Source organism: Saimiri boliviensis, chromosome 5 (genome assembly GCF_048565385.1).
Source record: "Saimiri boliviensis isolate mSaiBol1 chromosome 5, mSaiBol1.pri, whole genome shotgun sequence".
In the NCBI taxonomy this organism is placed as follows: Eukaryota; Metazoa; Chordata; class Mammalia; order Primates; family Cebidae; genus Saimiri; species Saimiri boliviensis.
Window position 1 is genome coordinate 149,877,905 of NC_133453.1, and position 14,002 is coordinate 149,891,906.

At 50.4% G+C, this 14,002-nt stretch overlaps 1 protein-coding gene across 2 annotated transcripts in view; it reads right to left on the reverse strand.

Moving 5' to 3' along the window:
• The window catches only part of GABRB3 (gamma-aminobutyric acid type A receptor subunit beta3), a 290,847-nt gene that overhangs the window by 149,600 nt on the left and 127,245 nt on the right, over positions 1 to 14,002 (reverse strand). The window lies entirely within an intron of this gene.

The following is a 14,002-nucleotide window of genomic DNA, read 5'->3' on the forward strand; positions in this document are numbered from 1 at the left end:
TATCATCATGTTTATTTTAAAGATGTTTTTGAAGACAGTGTCATATGGCAAGGAAACCCTCCTTTTCTATGAGGGTGTTGGCTGGTCTTGAAGATAGAAATGACTGTACTTTTTCTGAGCAATTGGCTTGATTCCCCTGTAGACACCAGCACGTAACAGTGAGTTTCTCCTACTGGGAAACTGGCCCTCTCACCCCCCTGGATGATAATTTGTGGATCACACATCCAGCTTCGTGACGATGTGGCAGGTTCTAAACCCACTGTCCCACTCTGCTATACTTTTCCCTATGCTTCATATTCATTTTATGAATGTATTCTATTGTGTTTGCATATGAGTGACTTTGACTGGCTCTTGTGTGGATTTGTCAACACTACCTCCCCTGCCCCAGGCCCCCCAAACCCCATTCTCCTGAGCCCTAGTATACGAAGCTCATGGTCACAGCAGGACGCATCAGAGTGAGCCTGGAAATGTGTGGAACCAACCTGAACTCCTCCCTGGAATGGCTCTGGCTACAGCTAGCAGAGAGGAAGCCTTTCTTTTTCTTTTTGTTTTGAGACGAAGTTTTGTTCTTGTTGCCCTGGCTGGGAGGGCAATGGTGTGATCTCGGCTCACTGCAGCCTCCACCTGCCAAGTTCAAGCAATTCTCCTGTCTCAGCCTCCTGAGTAGTTGGGATTACAGGCACATGCCACCACGTCTGTCTAATTTTTGTATTTTTAATAGATGCGGGGTTTCATCATATTGGTCAGAATGGTCTTGAACTCCTGACTTCAGGCGTTTCGCCCACCTCAGCCTCCCAAAGGGCTGGGACTACAGAAGTGAGCCACTGTGCCCAGCCCACCTTTCCTTTCTTATAGCAGCAGCCAGCAGCATAGACCACCTGCCTTGGTACTGTAATGAGGTAGAGAACATAATGAAATAAACTAAGGATTTAAAATTGCAACCTAACACTTGTCTACTGGAGCGAAGTAAAACAAGCACGGGAGAGAGAGGGGCTGCGTGGAGAGGGGAGGCTGCGCTGGATGCGGGAAGGGCTCTTGGAGGAGGCGGCATGTTAGTATCCATCTGAATACTGAGAGAAAGAGGGCCTGGAGTGGGTCACGAGCAGAGCATGCTGAGTGGCTGGGAGGAGGGGCGGCGACCTGGGTGGGCACAGACGTCAGGCACTGGTGAGACGGCGGGTCAGAGCACAGGGCCTGGGCGGGACACCAGGGAGTCGAGAGTGTGAGATAGAGGGAGAATGCTGACATGGGTGGACTTTTCTTTTCTTTTTGTTACACAGATAGAGTCTCATTATGTTGCCCAGGCTGTTCTTCAACTCCTGGCCTTGGGTAATTCTCTCATCTCAGTCACCCAAAATGCTGGGATTACAGACCGGAGCCACCAGGCCTGCCATATCAGTGGGTTGTTTAAAGGAAGCAGAGAGTGTGGTTTTTCTCTGGTTACTCAGGCTACTATTTGAGAAGCAGGGGAACCAGAAGAGCAGCGAGGAGGCAGGGAGGAGCGTCCAGATGGAGCTGCTGAAGCTGCGGGAAAGCAGGGTGGGCAGGGTGGGCAGGGTGGGGAGGGAGGGCTCCATCTGTGCAGCTGTTGCAGACAGCACACGACGGATTCCCTGACGAACAAGAACTGGAGTGTGGGCAAGCCGAGAGCCCGCGACTCCAGAACCCTGCTGTGGCCATTTTATATCTGCGAAGCTGAGACCTCCAAGTGGTCATTTAGGATGTGAGTCTGGCCCTCGGGAGAAGCGACAGCTCGTATTCCACGTCAGTGCTGCTGCAGGGTGCAGATGGCGCTGGGGGCTGAGGGAAGGTAGCAGCCAGTCTCCCGTGCCCGGGGCCACCTCAGGAAGGTGAGGAGGAGACGCCCCCGAGGAGACCGCAGCAAACAGCTGAGAAGCACAGAGCAGACCTCGTGGGCCGAGCAGAGGCGGAGGAGATGCGTAGGGAAGCCTCAAGGGACCCTGCGGGCTGGGAAACCCAAAGCCAGCCACAGCAGGCAGCACCCTCAGCCACACGCTTCGGAAACTCTGTATCATGCTGGCCGCGCAGGGAAGGCGGATGGAGGGGCAAGGTTGCCGGCCAGAAGCAGATGCCACCATGGAGGTTCCAGGGTCAGGTAGGGGTAGAGGAAAGGACAGGTTTTTAAAAAGTGGGAGAACCAGGCTCTGCTGGTCAAGGTGACAAGGCCATGAGGGCAAGGACGAGGGAAGGGTTGGGGTCCTTCTGCCTGGTTTGGACAACCAGGTGGTGCTCAGCTCCCGAGAGCGGCCGAGGCAGGTGTGGCCGTGGGAAAGGTGTCCCAGGAGGCCATGACTAAGGAGGACGGGGCAGTGGTGGTGGAAGGACAGCCAAAGGGACTTCCTCTTGATAACCTTTTCATTATTTTTTCATCTGCTGAGAATGTAGCAGGCAGAAAGAATGGCAGCAGAGGCAGAGGATGCACAGGAGGAGTGGGCGCGCAGGAGAGAGGAGACCCAGGCCCAGCCAGCAACACTGGCAGCTCGGTCGCCTGGTGCCCTCAGTCACCTCTGTGGCCCCCGAAATGCACTGCTGGGTTCGGGATCAAGGAGAGAGGAAGAGGGTCATCAGGATGACCCAGCCCAGAGGTCTGCAGGGTAGAGGCTGGAAAAACATCACAGATGTGCATCACAAAGGTTCTCCATGAGGGGCCAGCAGGGCGGGAAGGAGGAGTCCCATGGACAGGCAACCCTGGCACAGGAAGGAGTAAGAACTGGCGGCCGCAACGTGCTGTTTCCATAAGACATCGTGGGCAGGAAACAGCGCTCCCTGCTTCCCTGTTTCGATCCGGACACGGGATGCCCGAGCCTCTGTGCAAGTCAGCGTTCATCAAGCAGCACACTCTAGGCCCACTTCTGCCTCCTACGGCAGGTGTGCTGAACCTCAGCACGCCAAGGCGCTGTGCGGGACCCCCCTTGTCCTCCTGTCTGCATGCCCTCACACAGATGTACTCACCTGGAGCCCTGTTTTTTTTATGCCTAACTGCTAGGCAGCTTTGTAATTTTGGGGGATGTGCTTTCTCTCCCCTTGAGGCAGGGAATGGTGTGTTTCTCTGTTTTTGGTCTGTCCTCTGAGAACTTAAGTGTTCTCCACGAACTTCAGATTTGTCTTTCACTGATACTTCCTGAACAACTCCTGTTCACTGAGACGGTCCTGAGTGATTTCCTGTGTACCTTTAATACTTACTAACAGTGGCTGGGCACGGTGGCTCAGGCCGGTGATCCCAGCACTTTGGGAGGCTGAGGCGGGCGATCATGAGGTCAGGAGTTTAAGACCAGCCTGACCAACGTGGATAAACCCCATCTCTAATAAAATGCAAAAAAATCAGCTCTCTGGGGAGGAGAGCCAGGAAGGAAGCGAACCCAGGAGAGGAAGCAGGGATCAGAGACAGCCACATGCTGAGTGTGTCCAAAGTGCCTTCCTCAGGTAACCTTGCAGTGGTGGGGCTCAGGTGACCACCCTGGCGGAGACTCTGGCCAGAAGGAAACTTATATCTGCCAGCAACGAGAACAATAATAAGCAGAATGTGTTTGTCATTGCACTGAAACACATGGAAAACAGTGGAGGGAGGTGTGCAGAGTATTTAGATGTGTGAGCTATGACAATCCTCATTTCCCTAAGCCTCAGTCTCTTTTCTTGTAAAAAGAGCTTCGAAAGTGTTCAAACATCGGGGTCGGTGTGAGGATGAAGGGAGATGATATACAGAAACTGCCTGGCACAGTGTCTGAAATTTCACAATGCCCCCATAACGACTGTAAACCCCCAAGATCGGAGACAGGTTTTGGTTAATTTAGAAAGTTTACTTTGCTGAGGCTGAGGACGCACGCCTATGACACAGCCCCAGGGGGTCCTGATGATGTGTGCCCAAGGTGGTCAGAGCACAGTTTGGCTTTGCACATTCTACAGAGAGGCGAGACATCAATGAACGTAGGTAAGAAGTGCACTGGTGTGGGGTGGAAAGGAGGAACAACCCAAAGCAAACGCAGGAAGACTGGAAGGGCGGAAGGGGCATCCAGGTCATCGGCAGCTAAGAGATGAACGGTTATGTTCTTTTGCCTTTCTGACTAGCCTTTCCAAAGGAGGCCATCAGATACGCATTTATCTCAGTGAGCAGAAGGGTGACTTTGAGTACAATGGAGGCTGGCTGGCTGTACGAAGTTCCCAGCTTGACTCTTTCCCTTTAGCTTAGTGATTTAGGGGTTCTGAGATCTATTTTCCTTTCACATTATCACTGTTAGTAATTTTTTTTTTTTTGAGACGGAGTCTCATTCTGTTACCCAGGCTGGATTGCAGTGGCATGATCTCGGCTCACCACAACCTCCACCTCCCAGGTTCAAGCAATTCTCCTGCCTCAGCCTCCTGAGTAGCTAGGATTACAGGCGCGTGCCACCATGCCCAGCTAACTTTTTTGCATTTTTAGTAGAGATGGGGATTCACCATGTTGGTCAGGCTGGTCTCAAACTCCTGACCTCACGATCCGCCCGCCTCAGCCTCCCAAAGTGCTGGGATCACAGGCCTGAGCCAGCACGCCCGGCCACTGTTAGTATTAAAGGCACACAGGAAATCACTCAGGACTGTTCCCGTGAACAGGAGTTCAGGAGTTGTTCAGGAAGTATCAGTGAAAGACAAACCTGAAGTCCATGGAGAACACTAAGCTCTCAGAGGACACACCAAAAACAAAGAAACACACCATTCCCTGCCTCAAGGGGAGATAAAGCACATCCCAAAAAAGTCAAAGCCACATAACAGTTAGACACAAAAAACCAAGGCTTCAGGTAAATACATCCATACCAAGGGCATGTAGACAAGAGGATAAGAGGGGTCCACGGGCAGCTCCTTGAGCACCTGGGAGGTCTGACCTTGAAGCAGGAGGCAGGGGTGAGCAAGGAAAGAGTCTCCCCCTCCAGGACCAGCAAGTTTTTCTAACCATACCAGCCTTGGAACCTGGCAGGAAATCACGAGACTTTGGCTGGTGACTAAAGAGGTCTGAAAAATCTGAGAAACACCAGAAAAAAACAACCGTTCGAAGCTACCATTTCCAGCCGGCAAAGTTAACTTTGGGTCTGGAAGGTCCTCAGAAGCCTCTCTAAGAACTGAGCAGGAAACAGAGCAACAGACATGGTGGTGACAGAATTTTTCCCTGCAGCTGTGTGTGGGATGTGCTACATCCCAGAAGAGAGAGGAGAGAAAACCCACACGATGTAATAAGACTTGCACAGAAATGCCAAATTATGACAGTAAGTCCTTCAGCACCGAGGCAGGAACTGGAAGGACATGACTTACCATTTGGTAATTATGTTGAACAAATTACGCAATAATAACCATCTATAAACTGATTCTCTTACTAATCCTGAGCACACAGAATATGTTTTCGGATAAAAATATAGACAATGAAATGCTAGAAAATGTTGTTAAAGTGCATGGTGTTGGTTGCACTGGTCCCGTGACAGGTAAATACTAAAAAGTAGATTACTCTGATGCTCCAGTGCCTGAATCATCTGGTGCTTTATGTCCAAAATCTATTCTTTTGTCAGAATGTTAAACTACTAAACTATTAAAAACATCCATGGTCTGGCATTTATGGGCCTCCTTTATTGCAACTCATTTATAATGCATGGAATGTGACCTCGATACTCCATAAATTGCTCTAGTATTTCCAGACTTGCTACATCTTCCAGACACAGAAGCAAAACATGCAGAGAACAAGCCATGGTAAGAACACGCACTGTGGGGAACACAGCGCTGCTTTTCCATTAGAATGGAAAGCTGAGCTATGCAGGAATTTCCCACACCTTCTAAAGCCAAGTGCATCCAATCAGGCTAGGAACTGATCAATATCCCGACTCCAGGGAGAGAAACAGAAAAGTCTCATCTTCAAAACGTAAGATTTTATTGATTTTTTTTTCTCCTAAAGGCCCAGAGGATACAAACTGTAAAACGGCTCTCAGCAACTGAATCCCACACGCTGATCCTCTTCCCACCGAACGTGGCCATGTGTGTGACGGGAGTGGAGGTGGAAGCGCCGCCAAGAAAGAGGCAGGATAACGACCCTGATGCGGCTGCTGCTGCTGCTGCTTTCATATTTGTAGAGAACCAGAGGCTCCTAAAAGCACCCCCTCAGCCCTTCGTGTCGCACCACAGCACAGCCGAGTCCCTCAGAGCTAAGCTCCCCTCTGTATTTCACCACCCAGCACCTAACCCCTCCTCACAACTGCCCTGAAGAAATGATGCTCAGGGCGTCTGAGCAACGTGTGCAAGTTCTCCACGCAGATAAGACCGAATCACCCCTCAGGTGTCCCCGCCTTCAAACCATAAACCATCTTCGCCAGCTTCTCACAGCCTGCCTCACACCAACTTGCAAATCCCAGTCACATCTCCTCAGAGGCCTCCTGTGGGTTTGCACTGCCCTCAGCAAGTCTCTCCTATTTAAGAAACATCCAATTATTTTTATCACCAACTGCTTTTCTCTTTTGCAGTCCATCCAGCTCAGGAGGCATATATCCAGTGACAGCCCAGCTCTGGGGACCTCCACCCAATGACAGCCCAGCTCTGGGGACCTCCACCCAGTGACAGCCCAGCTCTGGGGACCTCCACCCAATGACAGCCCAACTCTGGGGACCTCCACCCAGCGACAGCCCAACTCTGGGGACCTCCATCCAACCACAGCCCGGCTCTGGGGACCTCCACCCAATGACAGCCCAGCTCTGGGGACCTCCACCCAGCGACAGCCCAACTCTGGGGACCTCCATCCAACCACAGCCCGGCTCTGGGGACCTCCACCCAGTGACAGCCCAGCTCTGGGGACCTCCACCCAACCACAGCCCGGCTCTGGGGACCTCCACCCAGCGACAGCCTAGCTCTGGGGACCTCCACCCAGTGACAGCCCAACTCTGGGGACCTCCACCCAGCGACAGCCCGGCTCTGGGGACCTCCACCCAGCGACAGCCCGGCTCTGGGGACCTCCACCCAACGACAGCCCGGCTCTGGGGACCTCCACCCAGTGACAGCCCGGCTCTGGGGACCTCCACCCAATGACAGCCCAGCTCTGGGGACCTCCACCCAGTGACAGCCCAGCTCTGGGGACCTCCACCCAACCACAGCCCGGCTCTGGGGACCTCCACCCAATGACAGCCCAGCTCTGGGGACCTCCACCCAGTGACAGCCCAACTCTGGGGACCTCCACCCAGCGACAGCCTGGCTCTGGGGACCTCCACCCAATGACAGCCCGGCTCTGGGGACCTCCACCCAACCACAGCCCAACTCTGGGGACCTCCACCCAGCGACAGCCCGGCTCTGGGGACCTCCACCCAATGACAGCCCGGCTCTGGGGACCTCCACCCAACCACAGCCCGGCTCTGGGGACCTCCATCCAACCACAGCCCGGCTCTGGGGACCTTCACCCAGTGACAGCCCGGCTCTGGGGACCTCCACCCAACCACAGCCCGGCTCTGGGGACCTCCACCCAGCGACAGCCCGGCTCTGGGGACCTCCATCTAACCACAGCCCGGCTCTGGGGACCTCCACCCAGCGACAGCCCAGCTCTGCTGACGTCTACCCAGTGACAGCCCAGCTCTGATGGCACTGCTCCCAATCTCTGAAGCTCCCAGGAACTGGGCAATGTGGACCATAAGTAAAGCTAAGATCACACATCCTAGCACTTGGATTACTTACCCAGAATCGTATCAGCAACATGCCGTGGGTTCCAGGAAAGATGCCACCCTGAATTCTTCCCTTGTCCAAATCATACCTTCCCAACAAGGCTCATCCAGAACTAGAACTCCACAATTTTTAAAGACACTCCTTCAGATCCAGTGACTGGATGGAAGTTCTCACCCCCTGGCTCCCTCCCTCACCCATCACACGTGATGCTTCACGCTTCTCTCTCCTTTTCCCCTGTCTGTATTTTTCTTCTCTCCCATTGGAAAAGTCACCTTTTTACAAGCTGAACTGGATCTTCGTCTTGTCAGCCTGGTATTTGGTGTTAACTCACAGAATCCACCAGATGTTTCCTGGATATCATCCTGTTAATCATTTTAAAGGCTGAGGACTTCTCACTTCTTAGCCCAAGTATTTCTACAATCAGTTTAGCTCTCATTCTGTCTCACTCTTTTTCTTTTGCCCAGTCTGCAAGAGAAAAACAACCAAAAACGGTCTCATAATAACCTACCTACGGCGCCAATGTGTTTAGTGTTCTTTTCCGGAAGCTGTTGGTCCTACACACACCTCAAACAAAACAGAAACTTCCCCAAAGGCCGTCAAAGGCCAGCGTTGGCAAAGGACAACTTTTAACAATTTAATAGCTTATTTCTATGGATACTTAAAAAGAATCTATGCTAACACTGCAATGCATTTTGCATACAATCTGGAGATAAATATGAATGCTCAATGTGTTTTTTTTTTCTTATTAGTACTCTTGTCTACAGTTATTCCCCAGCTGGTCGAGATAATTCAGGTTTCCTCCTCAGCAGCAGGCTCTGGATGGCGGTAGCTACCTCAGATATTCAGAACACCACCCACCATCCATCATCCTCCACGAGGTGGCCAGAAGGGTTTTTCGAAAATGCCAACTTATCCTGTGACTCCTGAAGCTCTACACCTCAGCAGTCCCACACTGCTGAAGCGTGGCCCTCCTAGGCTCAGCTCGCAAGCCCGGCGTGATCAGATCCGACCCCCTCTCCCACCTGCCTCTCCCCACACTGGTGCGCCCCGGGGCCGGTGCACCCTCGGGTAGCCTGGACAAGCTCTTTCTCTGCTGTGATGCTTCCTCCACTGCCCTTCACGAGGCCCCTCTGTGCATCTCCTCGTGGTCCCCACCGTCACCTGGCAAGTGGGACTTTCTTCAGGCTGCCTGCACACACCGCCCTGGCCTCTGGGAGGGCACACGCTCGCGGTCTGAATTGCAATTATTCCTGCCATCTCCACAATGGCAAGCAAGCTCTGTCTTTGCTCTGCATGCAAAGCATCTGGCATAGGGCACAGGGCACTGGGCACAGGGCAGGCACCCGTGTTTGCTGCACAGATGCAGGACCAACTAAAGAATGAAGGAACGACCCTGCTCAGTACGAACTGTTCCAGGACACTGCACACACACTGACAGGTATGCCTTTCTTTCCAGGAACTCAGGTTGGCACCCTCTACAAACGGAACGTGCTTGGTTTCAATTTCACACTTCAAATCGGGCATAAAATCATTATATGAAAATCCATGGCACGGTGATTCAAACAATTGTCGATCGTTCCTAAAATTGTTATTATTTGAATTTTATTCACACTTTAATATGCTCAATTTTGCAGTATCCATGGGTAAAAGCTAAGTTTTAAATATTCAGCTTTGAATGACTGACAACACTACTTAGCAGATATTTATTACCATTCAAACAGTCTTTTAAAATGCCTCAAGGTTTGAACACACTGATCCCTGCATTGTAGCTTATATCCTGTAACGACCCCTGATTCTGTCAGGAAATATGTCAGATCATCAGTCTGGATACAGCTATTCTAAGGATGATCAGCTCTGAATATTACCTTCACAAACCTGTTGAAAAACTCCAGACAATAAAGAAAAGAAGAGAAAGAGTTAAATCCAAAAACTAACACGATAGCTGATAACCCAAAACTGGCAATTTCCAAAGCTGACTGGTCTTCAGAACCTGTCTTACCTGTCACCTCCTCTATCAGCTGGCTGGTCGTTATTTTTCTCCTGGCTCTCTGATCCCCAGAGATCAGAGATGTTACACATCATGGTAGAACTTAATGTCTGAAATATCCATGTGATGAACATTCAAAGGTGTCATGACTTAGGAAGATGAGACTAGGGCAAGCAGACATCGGTTCAGAGTATCAGAGGACCCAGAGAGTAATATTTTGAAAAACTGGCAACTGTGTGACCTCTTGCCCACTCCCCACCAAAAGGAAATAGATTTTACTTAGACCACAAATATCTTCTCTTAGTAATCCCAAGAGTCCTCTGATTCATGAATTGTTACATTCTTTCTCTTTAAACCTTCTTTATACCTATGCAGGGCCTTTATACCTATGCAGTCTCTGAGGATTTTCTAGCTACTTCAAAAGGGAAGAAGAGTCCTCACAAGGGAACCTGGAACGGATGTCGAAGGCCGAACTGGTGGGCAACAGTAAAGCCTTGGTTCTGCCACATGGGACCTAGATTCCAGTCAAGTGCATTCCCAAGATTCTGTTTATTTTATCAGAAAGTGTTAAAAATTGTTAAATATTATCACTGAGTCAAATAAGGCCCTCAAAGGGGCTGCAAAGGAGCTCCTGCATGGGTGTGGCGGGGAGAGACCTCCCAAACATTGCAAGTGAGAGTCAGCACTTCAATCCGCAAGGCTTCCCCTCCTCCATCCGCCAAGAGGTCCCCGCCAGCTCTCCAGAGGGGACGTGGAAATGGGTGGGTGCTAGGGCTGTCGGAACGTAGGGAGCGCTGCTGGGTGCAGCGGGCAGGCACCAAGAAGCTGAACCTCCTGTAGGAGTCCAGAATATGCCACCCCAAAACATCCTTCTTTGGCATCATGATTATTTTAAGCTGGTAATTTTGAGAAACTGCAGGCAGGAGAAGCTCTGAAAACAGAGTGGAAGTGGCCCTTTGGAAGGGAAACTTGCATCTCAAAAGGAAACCTCCATCTGTAAGGTTGTCTCCATCACTTTCAGGAACAGGAGGACTCTAAATCACTCATCAATGGAGAGGCGCCCGCCGAAATCTGCCTAAGGAACCTTCTTCTTGCCCTTCCTGGTCACCTCCCCAGGACAGGCCTCCCCACTCCCTTCCTGGTCACCTCCCCAGGACAGGTCTCCCCACTCCCTTCTCTGTTTCAGCAGAACAGGATAGTTAAGCCTGAATTCAAAGCCACCTCTTTGACAGGTACTCATCTCTCTGGGTATCTCACAGGTGCACACGGGGCATACGTCAATCTTCTGCTTGTTTCTCTCCTGTGAATCTGTCTTTTGTTACAGAGCTCTGGCTCAACCAAGAACGGGAAAGGGTAGAGATCGATCCGCCCCTGCATTCCTACCCAAGGGAAAGAGACTGCAACACAAAACATAGAGCCCACCTCGAATGTCCACAGTGCTCCCCACCAGGAATCATACATCTGATCAGACAAGGCTCCCTGCTCAGTCAGCAGAGACGCCAAGAAAGCTAGGACTAGGAGATTTCAGCTGGACCTTCTTCATTGCTCCCAGAGGATGTAGTGGCATCTGAGACCAGTGCCCACCATAGTTCAATTAAAGCTTCCTGATGTGGTCACAGGTCACTTTTCTAACTGCAGCTCCATACCAAGCTCAGCTTCCCATGCACTCGATACTGCTAAGAAAAAAAGTTTTACATTCTTTAAACTGAAATGAAATCCTCTTTTTTTTTTTTTTTTTTGAGACGGAGTTTCGCTCTTGTTACCCAGGCTGGAGTGCAATGGCGCGATCTCGGCTCACCGCCACCTCCGCCTCCTGGGTTCAGGCAATTCTCCTGCCTCAGCCTCCTGAGTAGCTGGGATTACAGGCACGCGCCACCATGCCCAGCTAGTTTTCTGTATTTTTAGTAGAGAAGGGGTTTCACCTTGTTGACCAGGATGGTCTCGATCTCTTGACCTCATGATCCACCCGCCTCGGCCTCCCAAAGTGCTGGGATTACAGGCTTGAGCCACCGTGCCCGGCCAATGCAATCCATTTTTTAATGAGCCCCCCATACATGTAGGTTCCATGCAATAAATCTTACATACCTTACCTCACCTAATTTCCGTCATTTCTTTGCCCTTTGCTCAGATACAGTTGGCCCCATCTAGGTCCTCAACAAGGGTGGCTCACTGGAATAGCCTGGAGAGCTTCAGCTGGGCTGGGGTGGAGCATGGGTTATCAGGGTTCATTCTATGATGGTTTGGGGAATTGCCAAACTATCTCAGGGAAGGGAGACATGAGCACCACCCCACCAAGATCTCTGGGTGGCTGTTTGGGTTGCTTGTTTATAAGAGAAAGAATTTGACAATGACTAAACCATCTCACAAACACTGAGGCCTTCTGGTTGGTGATTCTTCTGGGCCAATTAGGGTCTTGGCAACTTAGGCACCCAAATGAAAACAAACCACATGACGTGCTATGAAAATCAAAACTGGCTTCTCACCTTCACTTCTTCTTTGTGGCTGCAGTTGAAGGGGGATATTCTAAGGCGATTTATTCAGTGAACTCGACGTTAATATTCAGTCCTCGTAATCATCTGACAGAGTTTCGAGCTTGGCAAAAGCATCATCTTGACTATCTTCCTGGCAACACTTTTGATTTTATAGACAGGGAAACCAAGGCCCAAGGTAAAGCCGTTCGTTCATTCAGTAGGATGGCTGGCCAGGGGAGCAGTCATAGAAATCAGGGTTTTCTGACTCCTCCCATACGCTCTTTCTATTCCTTCAGATGTGAATCACTCGATCCGAGGGCTGGGCTTCCATGCTCTGCCCCCTGTGCCAGAGCGGCCGTGCCCTCCCCCTGGGTGCCCCTTCTCAGCTGCAACTGTGACTGCCTCTCCCTGCTCACTGCTTTGCCTCAGGGACCTATCAGCTTCACACTATGTTAGACTGTACCACTCATTTCCCGGGAGAGTGACTTCATTTTAATAATAATACGAAAGCTCTCAACTTTAAGACATTTAGAGTAGCTTCCAAAATGTCACTCAGAAGGGCCTCTCTTCTTCCACTGAGAAGATTCCAAGTTCTGCAATCATGGGAAGCACACTGATAAAGAGATAGGGGGTAGAGGTCCTGAAGTTTACACAAATCAGAGGGGAAAAAACTGATGGGAAAATTCCACTCAATTTGCAGAAGAAATCTGTCAAACTAATTTTATCATTAGAGTCTTTACAAGGTCACAATATAAAATTATGTGTGCTTTCAATGAGTTATACACATCTTTTTACTTTTCCTACACGAAAACAGTTTGAGTCTTTTGAATGTCGTATTCTGCTTTTCTGAAGGCATTCTTTCTAATTCCACATCCTGGTAAGTATGGAACTATCTTAGAATACAACCCCTCCCTACCTAGGGTAGTTATTTTCACACTACGAAATCCTACATTTTGGCATTCATCAGCTGTAATTTTGCAAAGAATGAGCTACTCAGGTTTACTTTAAACAAATAATTATCCTCACAAATATGAAGATAGAATGTACCTGTGCCTGCAGACACAGAGGTGAGCACTCAACAGTGGGAAGCGGTAGCTACGAAGGGGACCCGGCCATGGTCACTGTCCCCATGAATTCTCCTAGAAGTTCGACTTCACTGACCATGTCAGGTGACCAATTCAGAAAATAATATACGTCACCAGGAATGCGAGGAACACACAGGTGAACAGAAATGCTGGTTTTGTGAATGAGGAGGTCACTGCCTACCATGACACTCTCTGATCAGCCATGAGGCAAACCAAGCCCACAAAGAAAAGCTTATCAGACACGTGATGTGAAACAATCGTACCAGTGTTCCCTGAATTCCTCTTCTGACAGAAACAGGAGAAAAAAGTCAGAAACAGGAATGGTAACTGGTTAGCCCCGAGGAACGGGCAAATTCCTGAGCAGGGCTCCTCACGCCGTGGACAGATCCCTTACTGGGGGTGCTTCCCACGTTTCATTGGCTGCCACAGTCCACGCACACGTCACTCGCTCTCCCGGTCCACGAGCCAAGCTTTTCATATTCATCTTCTGTTACTTATGCAGAGCTCTTCACCCACAACACCCTTCTGCCAGGGAACACTCTGCCCATCTTCTAGAAATGTCACTTGTTCTGAAACTCTTCTCTCCTCCATGTCACATAAATCTAAGCGTGTCAGTGGCTCCTCTCTCCTCCTGGGCCATCGCAGCTGAGAAATAAAAACGAGACCCTAAAACCCCCAACCAATTGAATGGACCCCTCTTGACCAAGGATCCCGTAGAGAAATTCTGGAAGCTGAGTTTCTGTCCATTCTAGGATGCAAAGGCAGACAGGCCTCACTTTATA